Genomic DNA, 17470 nt, shown 5'->3' with positions numbered 1-17470 from the left:
AGAGCCCAATGCAGGGCTAAAACTCAGAACTGTGAAATCATGACCTGAGCCAGAAACCAAGAGTCAGATGCTTAACCGACTGACCACCCAGGTGCCCCAAACACCTAAATATTTCTGAAACTTACTTTCTATTCTATCAAATAGAATAATAATAGGGTAAATAACACCTATTCTGGTAGTTAACTATGAGAAACAAATGGAATGCTATATGAAATTATTTTGGAAACTGAACAATGATAAAATGTTACATGTCATATTATAAAAATCTACTTTTAAAAATATGTATTAATAACTAAATTTTAAAATGGTGAAAGGATAATAAACAATATGAATAATTTTCCCTAATTTACCCTGCATATTTTTTGCTCTCCTGCACAAAGACACTTTCTTAAGAAACCACTATTTTCTGTAAGGTACAGCATACCTTAAAGGAATAGTAGCAGCTTACATTTATAGAAGTATATCATTAGGGATGCAGATATTTTCATTATTAAGCTATTATTTTCAATTATGATTTCATTTCAAGTTGAATGAATATTTCAGTTAGAATCTTCAGATTCTGTTTCACTTGCAATCTAAGCCAAATAAATTCTTTCCTTAGGGACAAGTTTTTAAGAGGCTTTAAATATTCTAGTAGTGGGATGGGTATTTCCACTCACCCCTGTGCAGTATTTCTCTGATTTATGGGTAGTGATATGTGGTTGGATTTTTTTACATATATTAGGGATATTAAGAGTTTTTCTTATATGTAGAAATGGTCTATCATACAATAAGCCTCATGAATGTAGTTATTAGAAATATCTATTAAATATATTTAGTATAATGAATCCAATAATAATACGAAAAATCCAACAATATGTTCCCTCAAGCTACTTCAAGTGTCATTTTTTTGACTTCTTTATTATTATCCAAAGCTACCAACTATTTCCTTGTTTTTTTTTTCCAATAGGTCAAGTTTAACCTTTGCCTAAATTAAAGGAATTTGACTTTGATAAAGTTATCTGATACTTAATAGCTTTATTTATTTCTGCTTTAGCAGTTTTACAGTTAGTATAGCCAAATAAAATTAGAATTTTCTCCTCTTGGCATAGATGATATCTATTAGCTAAAGACAGTAGCAGGTGCCTGAGAGCCCCCTTTCTCTTATTTTTAATTTTAAGTATACATAAAATATTTATTTTCTCAGAGTTTATTCTTTCCTTAGCCATGTCAACCTCTTTCCTTTTGGAGGTTAATATAGTAATTCTACTGTTGTAGAATTGCTCGTAACCACATAGAAAGAATGTCAAAAGTGTATTAATATTTTTAAATAAAACCAAAGAAAATTAATTAAAAAATAGAACTGAATGTTTAATTGCATTTTGGAAAGCACGAATATTCTGTTTTCAAGGGGAAGTAGACTCTTGTACAATAAAGGCTTTGGATCCACACAGACCTGAATATTAATCTGGACTCAGGCACTGAAACTTTTTCAATTTCCTTGAGCCACAATTCCATCATGAACGAAGTGGCAATGATACCTAGATCTTAAAGTTTTTGTAATAAGTAAGGTAACATACGTTGCCTGATACACAGTAGACACTCTGTAAATGGTTACATATGTACTTTGAAGGAAGAGAAGATGACAACTTTAATGACAGATGTAACAACGTTTACATTTTTAGCTTTTGGACAACAAAAAATAATACCTTGAATTGTAAAAGGGAGTAACAGGTTGGGGGAAATATTGGTAACTACATCTTTTTATGTGGATCTACATCTTTATATGTGTGCTTATTAAGTTTAATAACTAAAACATAAAATTTTCAGTAAGTAAATGGGCAAAGAAGAAATAAGATAGGCAAATTGGAATAAAAAATTATTTGATAAATCTTGCAAATTCAGACTGTATACTCTTAATCTAAATAAATCTTTAAAAGCTAAAAATGAGAATGCCCATTTCTAAAAATGATTCAAGGATTTGGTACATTCCTAGGTTTTCTGTGGCAGTGACCTTTTCAATCCTTTAAAAAGAATTTTTTTTTTTTTTTTTTTTTGGTAATATATGGTAAGAGCCACGCTTCCTTCTGGATCCTTTAACCTTGAAATTCTAAACCTGGGAATCTTTCCAAGGACATATTAAAAGGAAAAGTAATATAAACCAAGAGTTTTATTCCAATACATTATAATGAAAAAATTCAACATAAATACCCAACAGTAGGGGAATTTTAAAGTATGAACAGCAGTTCAATTAAATTTTATATACCTATTGAGAACAATTATTTTAGAGTATATAATACGTCCAATTCTAAGTTAACATGTCAATTTTAATTGATCAAATTTCCTGTGCCATTGAAAATAAGTAGCTGAACACGGTGGAGTTTCTCTATCGTTAAGACACAGATGTTGTTACAGTTTCACAGTGGATTTACAAATAATACATAAGGAAAGCAAAATATGGTCAGTAATGTAAGAGAAGAACAAACCATTCATAAAAAAGTAGATTAATTCAAAACAGTGATCTTGTATTTCAATATGCAGCAATAAGGGTAAGGAGCATTTGAAGGAAAGAAGAAAGAGGACGTGAGCAAAGGAAACCACTGGATCTGTTTGGACAAATAGAAAAGTGTTCTCTTTTCACTATTATGTATGATGCATGAAGGGCCAGGCACATACATTTTGGTCAGAATGTGAAGGACCTTAAATTACATGCTTAAGTGTTTGGACTTTATGTGCACTGAGAAGCTTTTGAAGATTGTGGAAGAGACAAGTTATATGACCAGAATTCGGGTGCTGAAAAATAGGACTCATTTTCCTTCAAGCAGGGGGAAATCCCGTGTGCCAGGCGTTCATATCAATGTAGTCTAATATATGGCTCACTTTGAATAAACAAGACTCTTTTTAAGGGACATAGAAAGTAACGTTGGATTTTTTTTCCTGATTTCTTTTGTTATTACTTTTAAGTAAATTCTGATTGCAGTAATTTTTGTTCATGTACTTGAAGATGTATTTTAGAAGCATAGAATGAATTTCTTACAACAAATTTATATATCTTGTTAAGTAACCATGCTGTTTTGGAAAACTATGTTAATTGGAATATTGTTGTTCTCTCATTTGAAAATACTTTAGTAGGGGAAGCACTCTAAAGACATATAGATTAAATAACTAAGATTATTAAATCTCTAGATATACAGAGATTTATATTGATAAAATTTAAGGATCAAAATTACATTTCACAGTGTGATTTTTTTTTTTAGATGTTATTTCAGCATTTATGGCCAAATGGGTATAATGGATGTAAAGAATGCAATTTTAGATGAGATTTCTCTTTTGCTAATTAAGGTACTATTTCTGGAATACTCTTATTTCTATATAATTAGGTTGTAGTAATATCAGGGTAGCCTCTGTGGGAACCAAGACCATCTTTCAAGGGATATAACATGGACAGAGCACATTTACTTCCTTTCTCCTAAGTTAAAGTGAACAATTAGCACAGCCAGAATGACATATGAAAATTGGTTATGGGGAATTAGATTAGTCTGTGTCATTGTGAATTGATTATATACCCATGAGCCTCAAACTGTTTTTAGTGATGGCCACTCAGTGAATATTTAGTGAATGTAAGCTAGTTACCAGTGACTGTGGTAGATCAATAGGTATCAAGCTAAGTAAACTCTTCTGTCAACCTGTTTAGAGTGTATTGAGGAAGACACATGCTGTATCAGTCAGGATTCAGTAAAGGAAACAAACCACTCTCAGTACATTTTAAATAGAACAGAATCTTGCAAGAAATTAGGTACTTACCAATGTTGGTAAGATTGGAGAAGTAGAAGTCAGGGGGCTACCCCTGAAACTGTTGAATTGAAGAACCAGCTACTGTGATAGTGATCTAGAAGTTGAGAAGCCACAACTGCTGCTATGCATGTCTTTTCAATGTTCATGAACACACTGGAAAGCCAAATTTTGAGCATATGATACATCTATTATAATTTTCAGCCCTCATTTCTCCAAGATCTTGCTTACCAGGAAAAGACAATAGCAGGAAGATAGTTTTCTCTTAACCTCCATCATCCAGATCTTGCACACAGGCATCTAATTAGCAGGATTGATTTTTTTACATCAAGAACCCTGACTGCAAGAAATCTGGGAAATAAAGGTTTTACCTTCTGGCCCGTGTAATACAGGAAGGCCTATTGAAGGAGCTGATTAATACTCTCTGCTTTAATTGAGAATGGAAACTATTTAGGAAGAAAGAAGTACCTGATCCTTTACTCTTACGGAGTTTATGCTCTGGAAGGACATAGTGATTAATCAACCAATTAAATAATTTATTTCAATTACATGTGTAATAAAAGGGATAAAGTTGCTATGGGAAAATAAAATTAGGGGATCTGATCTAGACTTATGATGTTAGAGAAGGCTTGGCTGAGAAAGTGACATTGAAGCTGAGATTCGAAGGTTAGGAGATCACAAAGCAAAGGACAGCAGAAGAATGTTCTAGGAAAAGGTTCTGACAGCAGAAAAGCAATAGCACATTGAAGGAAGTGAATAAACGTCAAAATGAATAAAATATAGAAGATAATGGAGAGTGGCAAATGGCATGTTTGTGGCATAAGATGAATCTATGTTATAGGCGAAGACCAGATCATGAGGACTTTGTAAATCATGTTACAGATTTGCTGTTTTATCTTAAAAACAATGGATTATTATTAGCAGAGTTGAGGAAGGAAGGGGGTATGATCATCAGATTTGTGTTATTAATAAGATCATTATACATGCAGGCAAGGCTCTAAGAGGTATTGGGAAGACCAGTTGAAGATGTGGATTCACTGGGGAATACTTGAGAAACAAAATTGCTAGGACTTGGTGATAAATAAGATATGGATGATTGAGGAAGAGATCTAGAAGTTTTCTGGCTTCTAAAAGATGTCTGGCTTGCGTTGTGGTGTAGGTAGTTGGGTCATTTGTGAAGGAAAAGAAGAGTGGAGAAGAGTTAGTTTGGAGGAAAGGGCGCAGATCTTGAATTCTGTTTGGATATGCTGAGTTTTCAGTGCCTAGATACTTAGAGATGTAGAATAAGTATTGGATAGATATGAGTCTGGTGTATCAGAAGCACAGTCCATTTTGGAGTGGGAAAACCATGGGAGTGGATGTGAGTGACAAAAGAATACAGGATCAGTTTCGAGGAATTCTAATATTTAATGATTAGATAGAGGAGAATGAGCCAACAAGGGACCCTCTAAGACATTGTCCTAATCCAGGGGAATATACTGTCCTAGAGGCCAAGGAAAGAGTGTTTCAAAGAGAAGGAAGTGATCATCTATACTGAGTGCTGCTGTGAGTGGTCAAGTAATATGAGGGCTGCAAAATAATCATTGTATTTAGCGAGATGGAAGATATTGGTGACATTATTTAGAGCTTTTGTTGTTGTTGCTGCTGTTCACATAGTGGAGAGCAAAAAATAGATTAAGTTGGCTGATGAGTGTAAGAATAGAAAATCCAAGTACAGGCATTGATTTTGAGAAGTGAATTTATATAAGTAAAAGGGATGATAATCTAGGAAATATGAAGGAGTACCCAGATGGGTAGACATATTATTTTCAAGGTGGAAGTGATATGTTTGTATTTTGTGGCAACTATTCAAGAGAGAGTGAAAGGGATTGAAATTGATTGATTACTCATATAGAAAATAAAAGAGATTACAGATAATATGAGTCCTGAGAAGTAGAGAGAAATGAAATCCAAAGAACAAGTAGATTTTCCTTATATAGGAGTTAGGGTACTCCTATTATAACAGGAGGGAAGATTTAAAAACTGGGTTCTGATGCAAATAGGTTTTAGGTATATGGCAAGAAGATGAGGGCTTTACTCTGGTGTATTATATTTTTTAATGAAATATATATTAAGGTCATTTTCAGAATCAAGGATAATAAGATGGTTAGAAGTTTGTGGAGGAAAAAAGAAACCTAATATAAATCTTGTGAAACATGTGAAAAGAAATTGACTGTAAAGACATTTCAGAATTGCTGTCCAGTGTTAAGGGCTTGTTGAGATTGTGATAATGGATTTAGAGTGGTCTTAAGTTGCCCCTGTATGTAATTTTTCTTAAGCACTAGCCACCTTGGATTATCCAAGTTTGGCATTTTGCCAGTCAGATATGACAAAAGGGCAAATAAGTTTAAGAAATTGGCAGGAGTGTGATTAAAATGTTGAGCTCTGCTCTCTAAGCAGGAGAAAGAAGGACTAGGGTGGAGGGGTGGGAGCAGGTGCTGCTGATGAGTAGAAAGAAAGTAGAGGATTTGTAATCTCAAAGTGCCAGTAATGATAAAAAATGGACTTCGAAAAAATAGCTGGGCAAGCTTGAAATACAGGAAGCTTTGATCAGAAATTGAGGTGTTTGTACTAATGATTTTAAAAGTGGTACAGTTGTAGATTGATGACAAAGCCTAGAAATAATACCTGATATGATTGAAGTGGGACAGAGGAGATGTCAGTGGAAATGAGGGTTTCAGGGAACTGAAGGGTGAGTGTTTTGGATGTCCGCATGAAAAATACTGTCACCTAGGATGATGACAGGAATTGGGATGGAGAGAAAGACTAGGAGCCATAGGTATCAAGTCTTCATTAGTTAAGGTTAAATAACAGGTGACATAGTCAGATGGACTTAAAAGAGCAGGATTTTTTACAAAAGTTGAGTACGTAATTGACTGGAAATGGTAATGGGGAAGAGAGATATCATCTCCCACCACTTAACAGGGATGGATGGGAGACAGAATCCATAAAGGAGAGTCAAGTTTCAAGTTAAGCTGAGGTGATAGAAGAGCTTGATATAGTCTGCTATCACTGTGTGGCAGTTCCAGAGAGTAGAGCGAAGAATTTCATACCCTAAGGTGGAGAAGTAATAGAGAAGGTAAGGAATTCAGTCAAGAGCAAAGAAATACCAAGTATCGTGGGGACATTAGTATAATAGAGGATTTATTCCCCATTACCTATTCCTATGCCAGGTGTCAATCAGAACCTGAAATTAAGGTCCTAAAATGTTTAACATGATCCCCAGAAATTCTGATCATAGTCAGTTGATCTAGTGAACAGATGACTAATGGACCTTATCCTGAGAACAGGGATGGGAGGGACGATGGATTTCCTCCTACAGCCTCATGGAGGAAGGAGTATTACATGACTTGGTATGGATGTCAGAGAACCAATTTTAGATGCCTTGAAGAATAATGTTTAAAGTGGAATAAGAGCTTTGAAAGAGAGAGAAAGATAGGGGAAGATTGCATGTATATTCCTTAGATCTTTAAACTCCTTTGTCCAAAAAGAAGCCAGGTATTGGTTTATGTTCCTAAGTGAGCAGGTCCACTGTCTCATGCTGAGTATCTTTATAAACATTGAATAATAAAAATAGCCCTTAACCGAGGATGAGGATTTTTTCTAATATTAATAATTCATACTCACTAATGATTGTGAGAAATAATGGCATCATTTGGAGGAAGATATTTGCCTCCTGGTTAAATTTCAGTGTTTTTTTTTTTTTTAATTTTTTTTTTCAACGTTTATTTATTTTTGGGACAGAGAGAGACAGAGCATGAACGGGGGAGGGACAGAGAGAGAGGGAGACACAGAATCGGAAACAGGCTCCAGGCTCTGAGCCATCAGCCCAGAGCCTGACGTGGGGCTCAAACTCAACGGACCGCGAGATCGTGACCTGGCTGAAGTCGGACGCTTAACCAACTGCGCCACCCAGGCGCCCCTAAATTTCAGTTTTTATAATGGCAGTTAAGTTATTCTTCCTAATGGATTTGATATTATCCACATTAAAGCATATCTTATCACGATAAATTACCTCAGAAGGCTTACAAAGGTCACTGTAAATTAGGCAATTTTTGTCATGCTTTTCACCAAGGGCTTGCATCAAAACTGAAGTTGTTGTGTGGCTCCTGTATATATTTTGTCTTACTGGAAAAAAATTTTTGTTTTCCTTTAATATCCTCAATTGCTTGTTAGTTTTGGGGTTTTTGTTTTGTTTTTGTTTTTGTTTTTTTTCCTTTTCTAATCACGGTTTTCATTCCTATATTTGTTTTAGTGGATGTCAGCTCAGGAAGTGATCACATTTTAACCTTACTCATTTTTATTTATTTACTTAAATGTGTATTTATTTTTGAGTGAGAGAGAGAGAGAGAGCAGAGGGGAGGGTCAGAGAAAGATGGGGACAGAGAAGCCAAAGTGGGCTCTGTGCTGACAGCAGAAAGCCTGACGCAGGGTTCGAATTCACGAACTGTGAGATTATGACCTGAGCCAAAGTCAGGCGCTCAACCAACTGAGCCACCCTAGGTGCCCCTAACCTTACTCATTTTAAAAAGTACTCACACTGCCTTTCCATCTCATGGGTAGGAAAAAGATATGTAAGGTCATGGAAGGAAGCTCTACATATTTTCACTGAGGGAAAATATGTGTGCTAATGAATTATCTTAGCAGCTGTCCATTCCATTCTAATTTTACTGACTCTAAAGCCCTTTATGGGAAGTTCATTTGTGAAAAGTGGAAATATAAAATCTGAGGAAACCAAGCTTAAACAGTGTTTTTTTTTAATGTTTATTTTTTGGGAGAGAGACAGAGCGTGAGTGGGGAAGGGGCAGAGAAAGAGGGAGACACAGAATCTGAAGCAGGCTCCAAGCTCTGAGTTGTCTGCACAGAGCCTGACATGGGGCTCAAACTCACGAACCACAAGATCATGACCTGAGCCGAAATCGGACACTTAACCAACTTAGCCACCCAGGCACCCCTTAAATAGTTCTTAAACTATGCACCTGACTTCCTTTTTTACAGCTCATGTTCTTTTGTGTTGTATTTCCATGTGTAGAAACACTTTCTCCAGTTAATATAGTATTGGATCTCAAATATCTTCCTTGGAGAATCCAATGCTCTGTTCAGAGAATGTGAACAGGATGAATTATATCTCTGAAGCTATTCAGAGGTTAGCAAAGCCTGGACTCCAGGTAATGCTCGCCCTGGGAAACCAGATGGAAAAACAGTGGTTATTTTGATAACGTCAGAAAGCAGCAGTCATCTCGTAACAAAAAGTGTAGCTCCATAACTCATGGTCTTAACCATCTCTTCTCAATTCATTTCTCCAAATTAAATTCCTGTTTAAAAGCTCCTATATATACATATATAGGAGCACCCAATGTGGTGCTCAACTCATGAACTATGAGATCATAACCTGAGCTGAAATCAAGAGTTGGGCGCTTAACCGACTGAGCCACCCAGGCGCCCCAAAAGGCTTTATTTTTTTTAAGGGAGGACTTTGTACAAATACACACAAATATTGCATGTATTTACATGTGTGTTTTAGTGTAAACAGATTTGGTCATGTTATGGTTTATGTCTCTTGTACTAATACATAGTGGAGATGTTTCCAATTCAACTGAGAAAGACTGGATTCTTTGTTTTAACAACTTCATAGTATGGCACAATGTGCACATTATCTTAATGCATTTACCCAGTCCTATCTTGACGGACACCTTTGTTTCCAATTATTTTTTATTGTAAATAGTGCTATGGTAAACATTCTTGCTCATACTCTTGGCAGCTGCAGTGATATCCATTGGGAAAATCCCTAGCCATGGAGTATTATCCATCAACACGGTATGCATTTAAAATTTTGGTGAATGATCTCCAGTTGCCCACTAGGGAGATTGTTCCAATTTACATTTCCTTGAACAGTAACTTCCTCCCACATAACTTTACCAGCACTGGGCAGTGTCAACATTTTTAAGTTTTAAAAAATGGTACTTTAATATCATTTTGACTGACAGTTCTTGAATTTTGAGTAAAGCTCAGCATTTTCCATATTTGTCCACTTAAATTCCTTTTTTTTATAATTTTCTTATTCATATTTGTGGTCCATTATGTGTGTATTGCATGTGCTGTCATGTGTTACAGACATTTTTTTTCCTAGTTAACTTTTGATTTTTATTTATGAATATTTTTACCTTATGCAAATTATTTACCAATTTATGTATAGTCTTTGGGTTTTGTCTTGCTCATAAAGGCCATACCTACTTTACCCGTATATTCCTCCAGCCCTTTTTAAATTTAATTTATTCTTATTAAATCTTTGATCTGTCTGGAATTTTTTCCATATAGTATGGAGTCATCATCTTTTTCTGAATACTCCCTGTTTCTTCTGTTGATTTTAATTTTGATATAACATACAGAATTCTCATATTTGCTGGAGTCAATTTCTGGACTTTCTTTTTTGTTTCATTGATTTTGCTATTTCTTCTCTGGTATCAAACTGTTTTACTTACTCTGTTGCTATAATATTTTTAATACTTGGTTGAGAATAGGCATCCTGATTATTCTTCAATTTTAGGTATTTTCCTGAATAAATATACAGGTTTACTTTGCAGGGTGAACTTGAGTATAACCTCCAAGAAATCATGTTTATTTTTTAGTTGAGTTAGTTTCTTGATTATGTTAAGTTAGTGAGAATTGGCATTTTTGCCAAGTCAAGTTTTCCTATCTCAAAAGCAAAGCTTGTGATTTCATTTCTTCAGTATCTTAATATAAATGTAATTATAAGCATAGTATCATTGAATTCTGAGGTTAAATTGTACTTAGTTTGGGTGTATTATTTTAATGCATTGATGAATCCTGTTTTCTAAAGTTCTTTGCCATTTAGATTGATATTCATAAAAGAGTTTCTCTGTTATATTCTGTTTTCTGCTTCTTTATCAGGTTTTAATATCAATGCTATTTCACTGCTTCTGTAAGATTAATTCTGGGACTTTTATTTCTGTGGTCTGAGCCTCTTAATAATATTAGAATTAATTTGTCTTTAAAAATAGGAAAACCCAAATGTTACATAGCTTTTAAATTTTCTTCCATTGCTTTTATTATTTTACAACTTCTTATCACTTCAGGATAAATGTTATAACATTTTTTTCCTAGAAAACCATCCATCCCAAACAGTTTTTTAAATGAAGTGTATTGAATTTTACAAAGTACCCTTTTCTGATTATTTTAAACTGTGATATATTTCTGAACATTTTTTTTTAACATTACTAATTTTTTGTCTTTGTGCTCATGCTGTTGTGCTTGTGTACAACTATCTCTTTTTACTGGGGCACCTGGGTGGCTCAGTCGGTTAAGTGTCCGACTTCGGCTCAGGTCATGATCTTCCAGTCTATGAGTACAAGCCCTGCGTCAGGCTCTGTGCTGACAGCTCAGAGCCTGGAGCCCGCTTCAGATTCTGTGTCCCTCTCTTGCTCTGCCACTCACCTGCTCCTGCTCTGTCTCTCTCTTAAGAATAAATAAGACATTAAAAAAATAAAAACAAAAACAAACAACTATCTCTTTTTATGTAAGGGCTAGACAGTAAGTATTTTAAGCCTGTGGGCATATGGTGTCTATCACAATTATTCAACTATAACTTAAAAGCAGCCATAGACAATATGTGAACAAATTAATATGACTGTGTTCCAATAAAATTTTATTTACAAAACAGACAGTTGGGGCATAGTTTGCCAACTCCTGTTCTTGCCAGTAATAGTCATTGGTGTTTTTTTGTTTAATTTTTCTTTTAAAATAAGAGTTTTTGTGTTTACTTATCAATCTCACAATTTTTAAATGATCAGATTCTATTTTAACTTTATTAGGGTATCTGTTTTTCTTTGGTTTTGTTATCCTTTAATTTTTCCACTCTTGAGTTAGATGTTAATTTATTCATATTTTTATTTAGTTAAGTATTCAGGTATGATATTTTCTGAGAGTATGATTTACTCCGTCCTGTAAATTTGGTGTGTGGTGTTTTCATTAGTTTTTAGACTTAGGCAATTTTAATTTTCATTTTTCCTTTGTTTAAGAAAGAGTAAGAAAGCTACCTATATAAAGTGACATTAGTGTGTTAGAGTTATTATTTTATTCAGATGTTTTATACCTAGTTCAATCTAACGTCACATCTCACCTGGAATGCTGTACTAGAATAATAAACCGGAATGGTCTCCTCTATCTCTCTCCTTCAAACCCTTGAGTGGCTTTCTACTTTATTCAGACTAAAAGCCAAAATCGTTATAATGGATGTCCTCAAACTCATATCCCAAACTGAATCTTGGTTCCCACCTTCCAAGTGCCTAGCCTAAGGCACAAGCATTGGCCGTCTTCATCCTATTTTCCCTATCATATAATCAGTGCACCAAGGCATAGATAAACTAGCAACAATTCTCTTTCCTTCATACCTCCCTTCCCAGGCAGTCACCCAGTCTTCCTTACTGTATAGCCTACCTTCACCTCGACTTTATGTGGTATCTCTATTTCCTACCTCCGTCTTCTCACTGGGACTGTTGATAGCCTCAGAGCTGCTCATCCAGCCTCTGGTTTCACGCAAGAAGTTACCTCTCTAAACAACAAACCTGAAATTGCTTAAGAATTTTACTTGGCCCTTTTCTTCCTATGCTTGGAACCATGTAAAGCCTCATCCTAATCTTCCCTTCTAGCATCATTTTCTTGCATTCACCCAATGCCTCCTGAATAATGTGCTTCAGACACAGTGTATTCTTTGCTAGTTCCAGCCTTTATGCTTGTTTATCCTGCTACCTACTATCCCCCCACTTAGTAGTATATCACTTGTCCTTCAAGACCCACATTTCACATTTTCTGTGAAGACTTCTTGGATGAGATCATTGATTCATTCATTCCAGAAATGAGCAGTTAGTGCTAGCTATGCAGAAAGTACTCTGCCAGGTGCTAGCAGAACAAACACAAATAAGCCATAATGCTGTTCTTCCCTTCATTTCAGCCTTGTCCATATACCTCTATTAGAAACATATGAGGCACCTTGGTGGCTCAGTTGGTTAAGCGTCCAACTTCCTCTCAGGTCATGATATCATGGTTTGTGGTTTTGAGCCCCACGTCAAGCTCTGTGCTGACAGTTCAGAGCCTGGAGCCTGCTTCATATTCTGTGTCTTTCTCTCTGTCCCTCTCTCGCGCGTGCTCATGTGTGTTCTCTCTCTCTCTCTCTCAAAAATAAATAAACACTTAAAAAAGTAAAATAATAAAATAAAAAGAAACATATCATATTTTATAGAAATCACTTGTGTATGGGTCTCTTTCCATTCTGCAGATTATTCAAAGCTCAGATTTTGTCTTAAATTTCTTTGTATTTCTAGGATCCAGTACATGCTAAATGTCTATTTATCATTTAAGTTATCTTTTCTTTGGCCCTTTACAGTGTCCTTTTTTTAAGTCACAGTCATGTTTTATAAATTTGTTGGAAGGTACTTTTCTTAGGAGTATAAATAGTTGAGTACAGTAATGAATATGAAGTTGTGTAGAACTAAATAGAATCATGTGGTCAAATTATACAGCTGTATTGTACATAGATGGGTAAAAATTATCACTCTAGAGAGTGCCTGGATGGCTTAGTCAGTTAAGTGTACTACTCTTGATTTGGGATCAGGTCATGATCTCAGGGTTTGGGGGATCAAGCCCTGCATCGGGCTCTGGGCTGACAGAGTGGAGCTTGTTTGGGATTCTCTCACTCTCCCCCTCTCTCTGCCCCTCCCCTGCTCACACTCTTCCTCCCCTCTCAAAACAAGTAAATAAACTTAAAAAAAAAAATCACTCTAGGTATCTTCCTATAGGGAACTATGGTCCTTAAACTTTCGTGTGCATCAGAATAACTTGAAGAGATGATTAGAAATGTATATCTAATAATATGAAAAGAGTTTTCATATTATTAGTCATTAGGAAAATGCAGATTAAAGCCACAATGGCATACCACTACACACCTCTTAGAATGGCTAAAATAAAAAATAATGACAGTCTCAAGTGTGGACAAGCATGGGAAGCAATTGGAATTCTAATATATTGGTGGTGAAAATGCATATGGTACAGCTACTTTGAAAATGGTTTGGCAGTTTTTGTAAAGTTAAACATACATTTACCATGTGACCCAGCAACCACACTCCTGGTATCTAGAGAAATTAAAATATATTCATATTCTCTCTCTCTCTCTCTCTCTCTCTCTCTCTCTCTCTCTCTCTCTCTCTCACATGCACACACACACACACACACACACACACACAGAGTGAGAGAGAGAGAAACTTCACATGAGGATTCGATGAGGCTCTACTCATAATTGCCCAAAGTGGAAACAACTCAAACATCCTTCAGTGGATGATTGGATTAACAAACTAATATATCCATCCATGCTGTGGAATTCTGCTCAGCAAGAAAAAGGAATGAACTATCAATACAACTTGGATGAATCTCAAAGACATCAAACTGAGTAAAAGAAACTAGCCTCAAAGGCTCATATACTGTTTGAGTCCATTTTTATAACAGTCTTGAAGTCACAAAAGTATAAGGATGGAGAACAGATCATTAGTTGCCAGAGGTTATAAGTGGAGAGGGTGTAACTATAAAGGAATAACAAGGGAATTTTCTAGGGTGAAAGAACTGTTTTATATCCTGACTATGGTAGTTGTTACAGAAATTGAACATATTAAAATTCATAGACTGTACACCAAAAGTGAAAAAATAAAATACAATTTTTCTGTATGATTTTTAAAACAAGATTTTTAAAATGTACATCTCTTTGCCTCATTCCCAAGGATTCTAGTTTATTTGTACTCTGAGCTAGACCAGACCACAAGTAGCAAATTTAGCTTCAAAGACAATTAGGAATGAGCAAACCAGACTTATTTTAGGATTGTTGTCACTTCAGGTCTATACTAAACCAATTAAAAAGCAATGCACAAGATATTTTTAGCAAGAATAGAGACAAAAGAGAAATGATCCCTAGTGCCTCTATATTCCTCACTGAGACCAGAGGGATTACTCATGGCTGCCCGGAACCTGGTTGAACTCAATTGGTCAGAGTGGGGGGTGCTATGTGAGTACTCTGCTACGTAATGGGAATATTCTTCCCCACAGTTCATTATTTCCTGCTTTCAGCCTCTTATTGTGTCATTGGTGCTGCAAACCAAGTCCTGCTCCAAATGGAGTTTGACTAAGGAATCTGCATTTATCACAAGCACATCAGGACATTCCACTGCAGGGGTCTACAGACAGCAGATTCAACTGAAACAAACAACAATCCAAGCAGTATAATTTGTACAGAGTATCTCCTCCAAAAAATATTTTCTTATTTATTCTGTTAGCTCTGATTGTCTACTTATGAATATTAGAGAAGAAACTTACGAGATGAAATGTGTCTCCTCTCCCTACCCTTGGCCCATGAAAGAACTCTATTATATCCTAGAAAATACTCCACAATTGACCTTATCCCAAGTCATCTCATATTCATAAGAGCTGTGTTAAGAAAATAGATCATAACTTTTGTCTGAAAAGATGAAAAAATTTAAAAAGATGAAAGTTTAGGCAATATGACCCAAATGTAGTTAATTATAAGGTCAGTGCATGATATGATTTCTAACAGGCTGACCACACTGCACAAAAATAAAAGAGGGCTATACTCCCCATGAAAGTTGAAGAAGGAAGTCTTTTTGGGTATATGTGTATTTTGTTCAGGACTCTAGGTCTGTGTGTAAGTTGTTATTTACTGGGATGGCCACTAGATGGAGTGGTTTGTTAATGTATTTCTGTTTTATTTTTGCAACAGATTTCATGGAGTGCTGTTTTCTTAGGTCATTTCCTTAGTTAATTATTATTAGAAGTTTAAAATTTTGGGGCACCTGGGTGGCTCAGTCTGTTAAATGACTGACTGTTGGTTTCAGGTCAGGTCATGATCTTACAGTTCATGGGGTCGAGCCCCACCTCAGGCTCTGGGCTGAGAGCACTGGAACCTGCGTGGGATTCTCTCTCTCCCTCTCTCTGCCCCTCCCCCACTTGCATGCTCATGTGTACTCGCTCCCCCCCCCCTTCAAAATAAATAAATAAGCTTTAAAAATGAAAGTTTAAAATTTTAAGTGACTTTAGGCATAATGTCACAAAGTCTGTACTAGAATCACAGACCCCTGAAATTCCACTTCCTGTCAGTGTAATGCCCCTTGCATAAAAACCATGGAAAGCTTCTCTTTCAAAAGATGCTCTTGAAATGTTGATAATGAAATTTTTAGAGCAATAGCAAGCAAATGCAGGACATGATGCCCCACTTACTGACTACATAAATACTTATTTTATGTTAATCTACATTCTTTAATTTTATAGGGAGATTTTCTCCATTGTATAGTGTGAGTCTCAGTGAATTTTTTTAAAGATACTCTGCTGTAGCAATTATATAGATTGCTGATAAGTGGATCAAATCCCACATCTGAGTTCAGACAAGGTCAAAAACAGACACCAGAAGTGAAGTTAGTATATTCAGGGCATTGTCAAGTTGAGGAACTAAGGTGGTCAGTGCCCTCCCATCAAAATCACCAAGAACACACCTCTAGGTGAACACAGTTGGGTTTATTGGGTCACTTCAATGAGAAACAGTGCATGCGCTAAGGAATCATGCATGGGGATCTCAGAAAGAAGAGGGAAATGTCTTCCAGGAAGTAGATTGTGTACAGAAAATATAAAGACCCTGGTGAAGTGGATGTGGCTTTGTCAAAAAAGGGACTCAGAGAAAAAGTCAACCCTAGTAGCTGGCATTGGTAAGTGAGGTTAGGGAATGAGAATAATTTCTGTAGAGTCTTTTTTTTTTTTTTTTTTGGTAATTGAACAAATACTTTTTTAATGTTTTTTTGCTTGTTTGTTTGTTTTGAGAGAAAGAGAAAGCGCAAGCAGGGGAGGTGGGCAGAGAGAGTGGTAGAGAGAGAGGATCCAAAGGAGGCTCCACACTGTCACTGCACAGCCCAGTGTGGGACTTGAACTCACAAACTGTGAGATCATGACCTTAGTCAAAGTTGGACACTTAACCAATTGAGCCACCCAAGCACCCAGAACAAACATTTATTTAATGCCACTCTGGGTCAAGCATAATATTGTGCCCTTTAATCCGTAATGTTGGACCAAAATAGATACAATTCCTGGCCTCGTGGCATTTACATTTCACTGGAGGGTTCAGACAAGTGTGATGAACACAGCATGTTAAGTGTTCTATTATAGGAAATAACAGGGAGATATAGCAAGTTACTGGGCCTCTGTAGCATTTGATACTATTGACCAGGCCCTGGTTCTTTTTTTTCTCCTGGGTCTTCTCCTGTTTTTCTAACTACTTTTTTTCTTTTTTTCTTTTTTATTTAAATCCAAGTTAGTTAACATATAGTGTAATAATGGTTTCAGGAGTAGAATTTAGTGATTCATCACTTACATATAACACCCAGTGTAGAGTCCTGCATTGTAAGGGCTGTGGCCTTTGCCCTGAATAAGTTGGAAGCAATTTAGATTTATGTTTTGTTTTTTTCTTAGATTTATGCTTTTTTTTAATAGAGTATTTTTGGAAGGATAGGAAACAAGAAATAATGATTGGTTACAAGTCTGTATGAAAGAGATGCTTACTTTTAACCTCATTCCTTTTGGATTTTGTGTCATGTTG

At 35.8% G+C, this 17470-nt stretch overlaps 1 protein-coding gene across 4 annotated transcripts in view; it reads left to right on the top strand.

Annotated features, from left to right (window-relative positions):
• Nucleotides 1-17470, top strand: part of ASCC3 (activating signal cointegrator 1 complex subunit 3) — a 355335-nt gene that overhangs the window by 192998 nt on the left and 144867 nt on the right. The gene's annotated exons all lie outside the window — the stretch shown is intronic.

The sequence above is a fragment of the Leopardus geoffroyi genome, chromosome B2 (assembly GCF_018350155.1).
Source record: "Leopardus geoffroyi isolate Oge1 chromosome B2, O.geoffroyi_Oge1_pat1.0, whole genome shotgun sequence".
NCBI lineage: Eukaryota > Metazoa > Chordata > Mammalia > Carnivora > Felidae > Leopardus > Leopardus geoffroyi.
The sequence above is the reverse complement of the archived record's forward strand: the minus strand, read 5'-3'. Positions and strand labels throughout refer to the sequence as shown.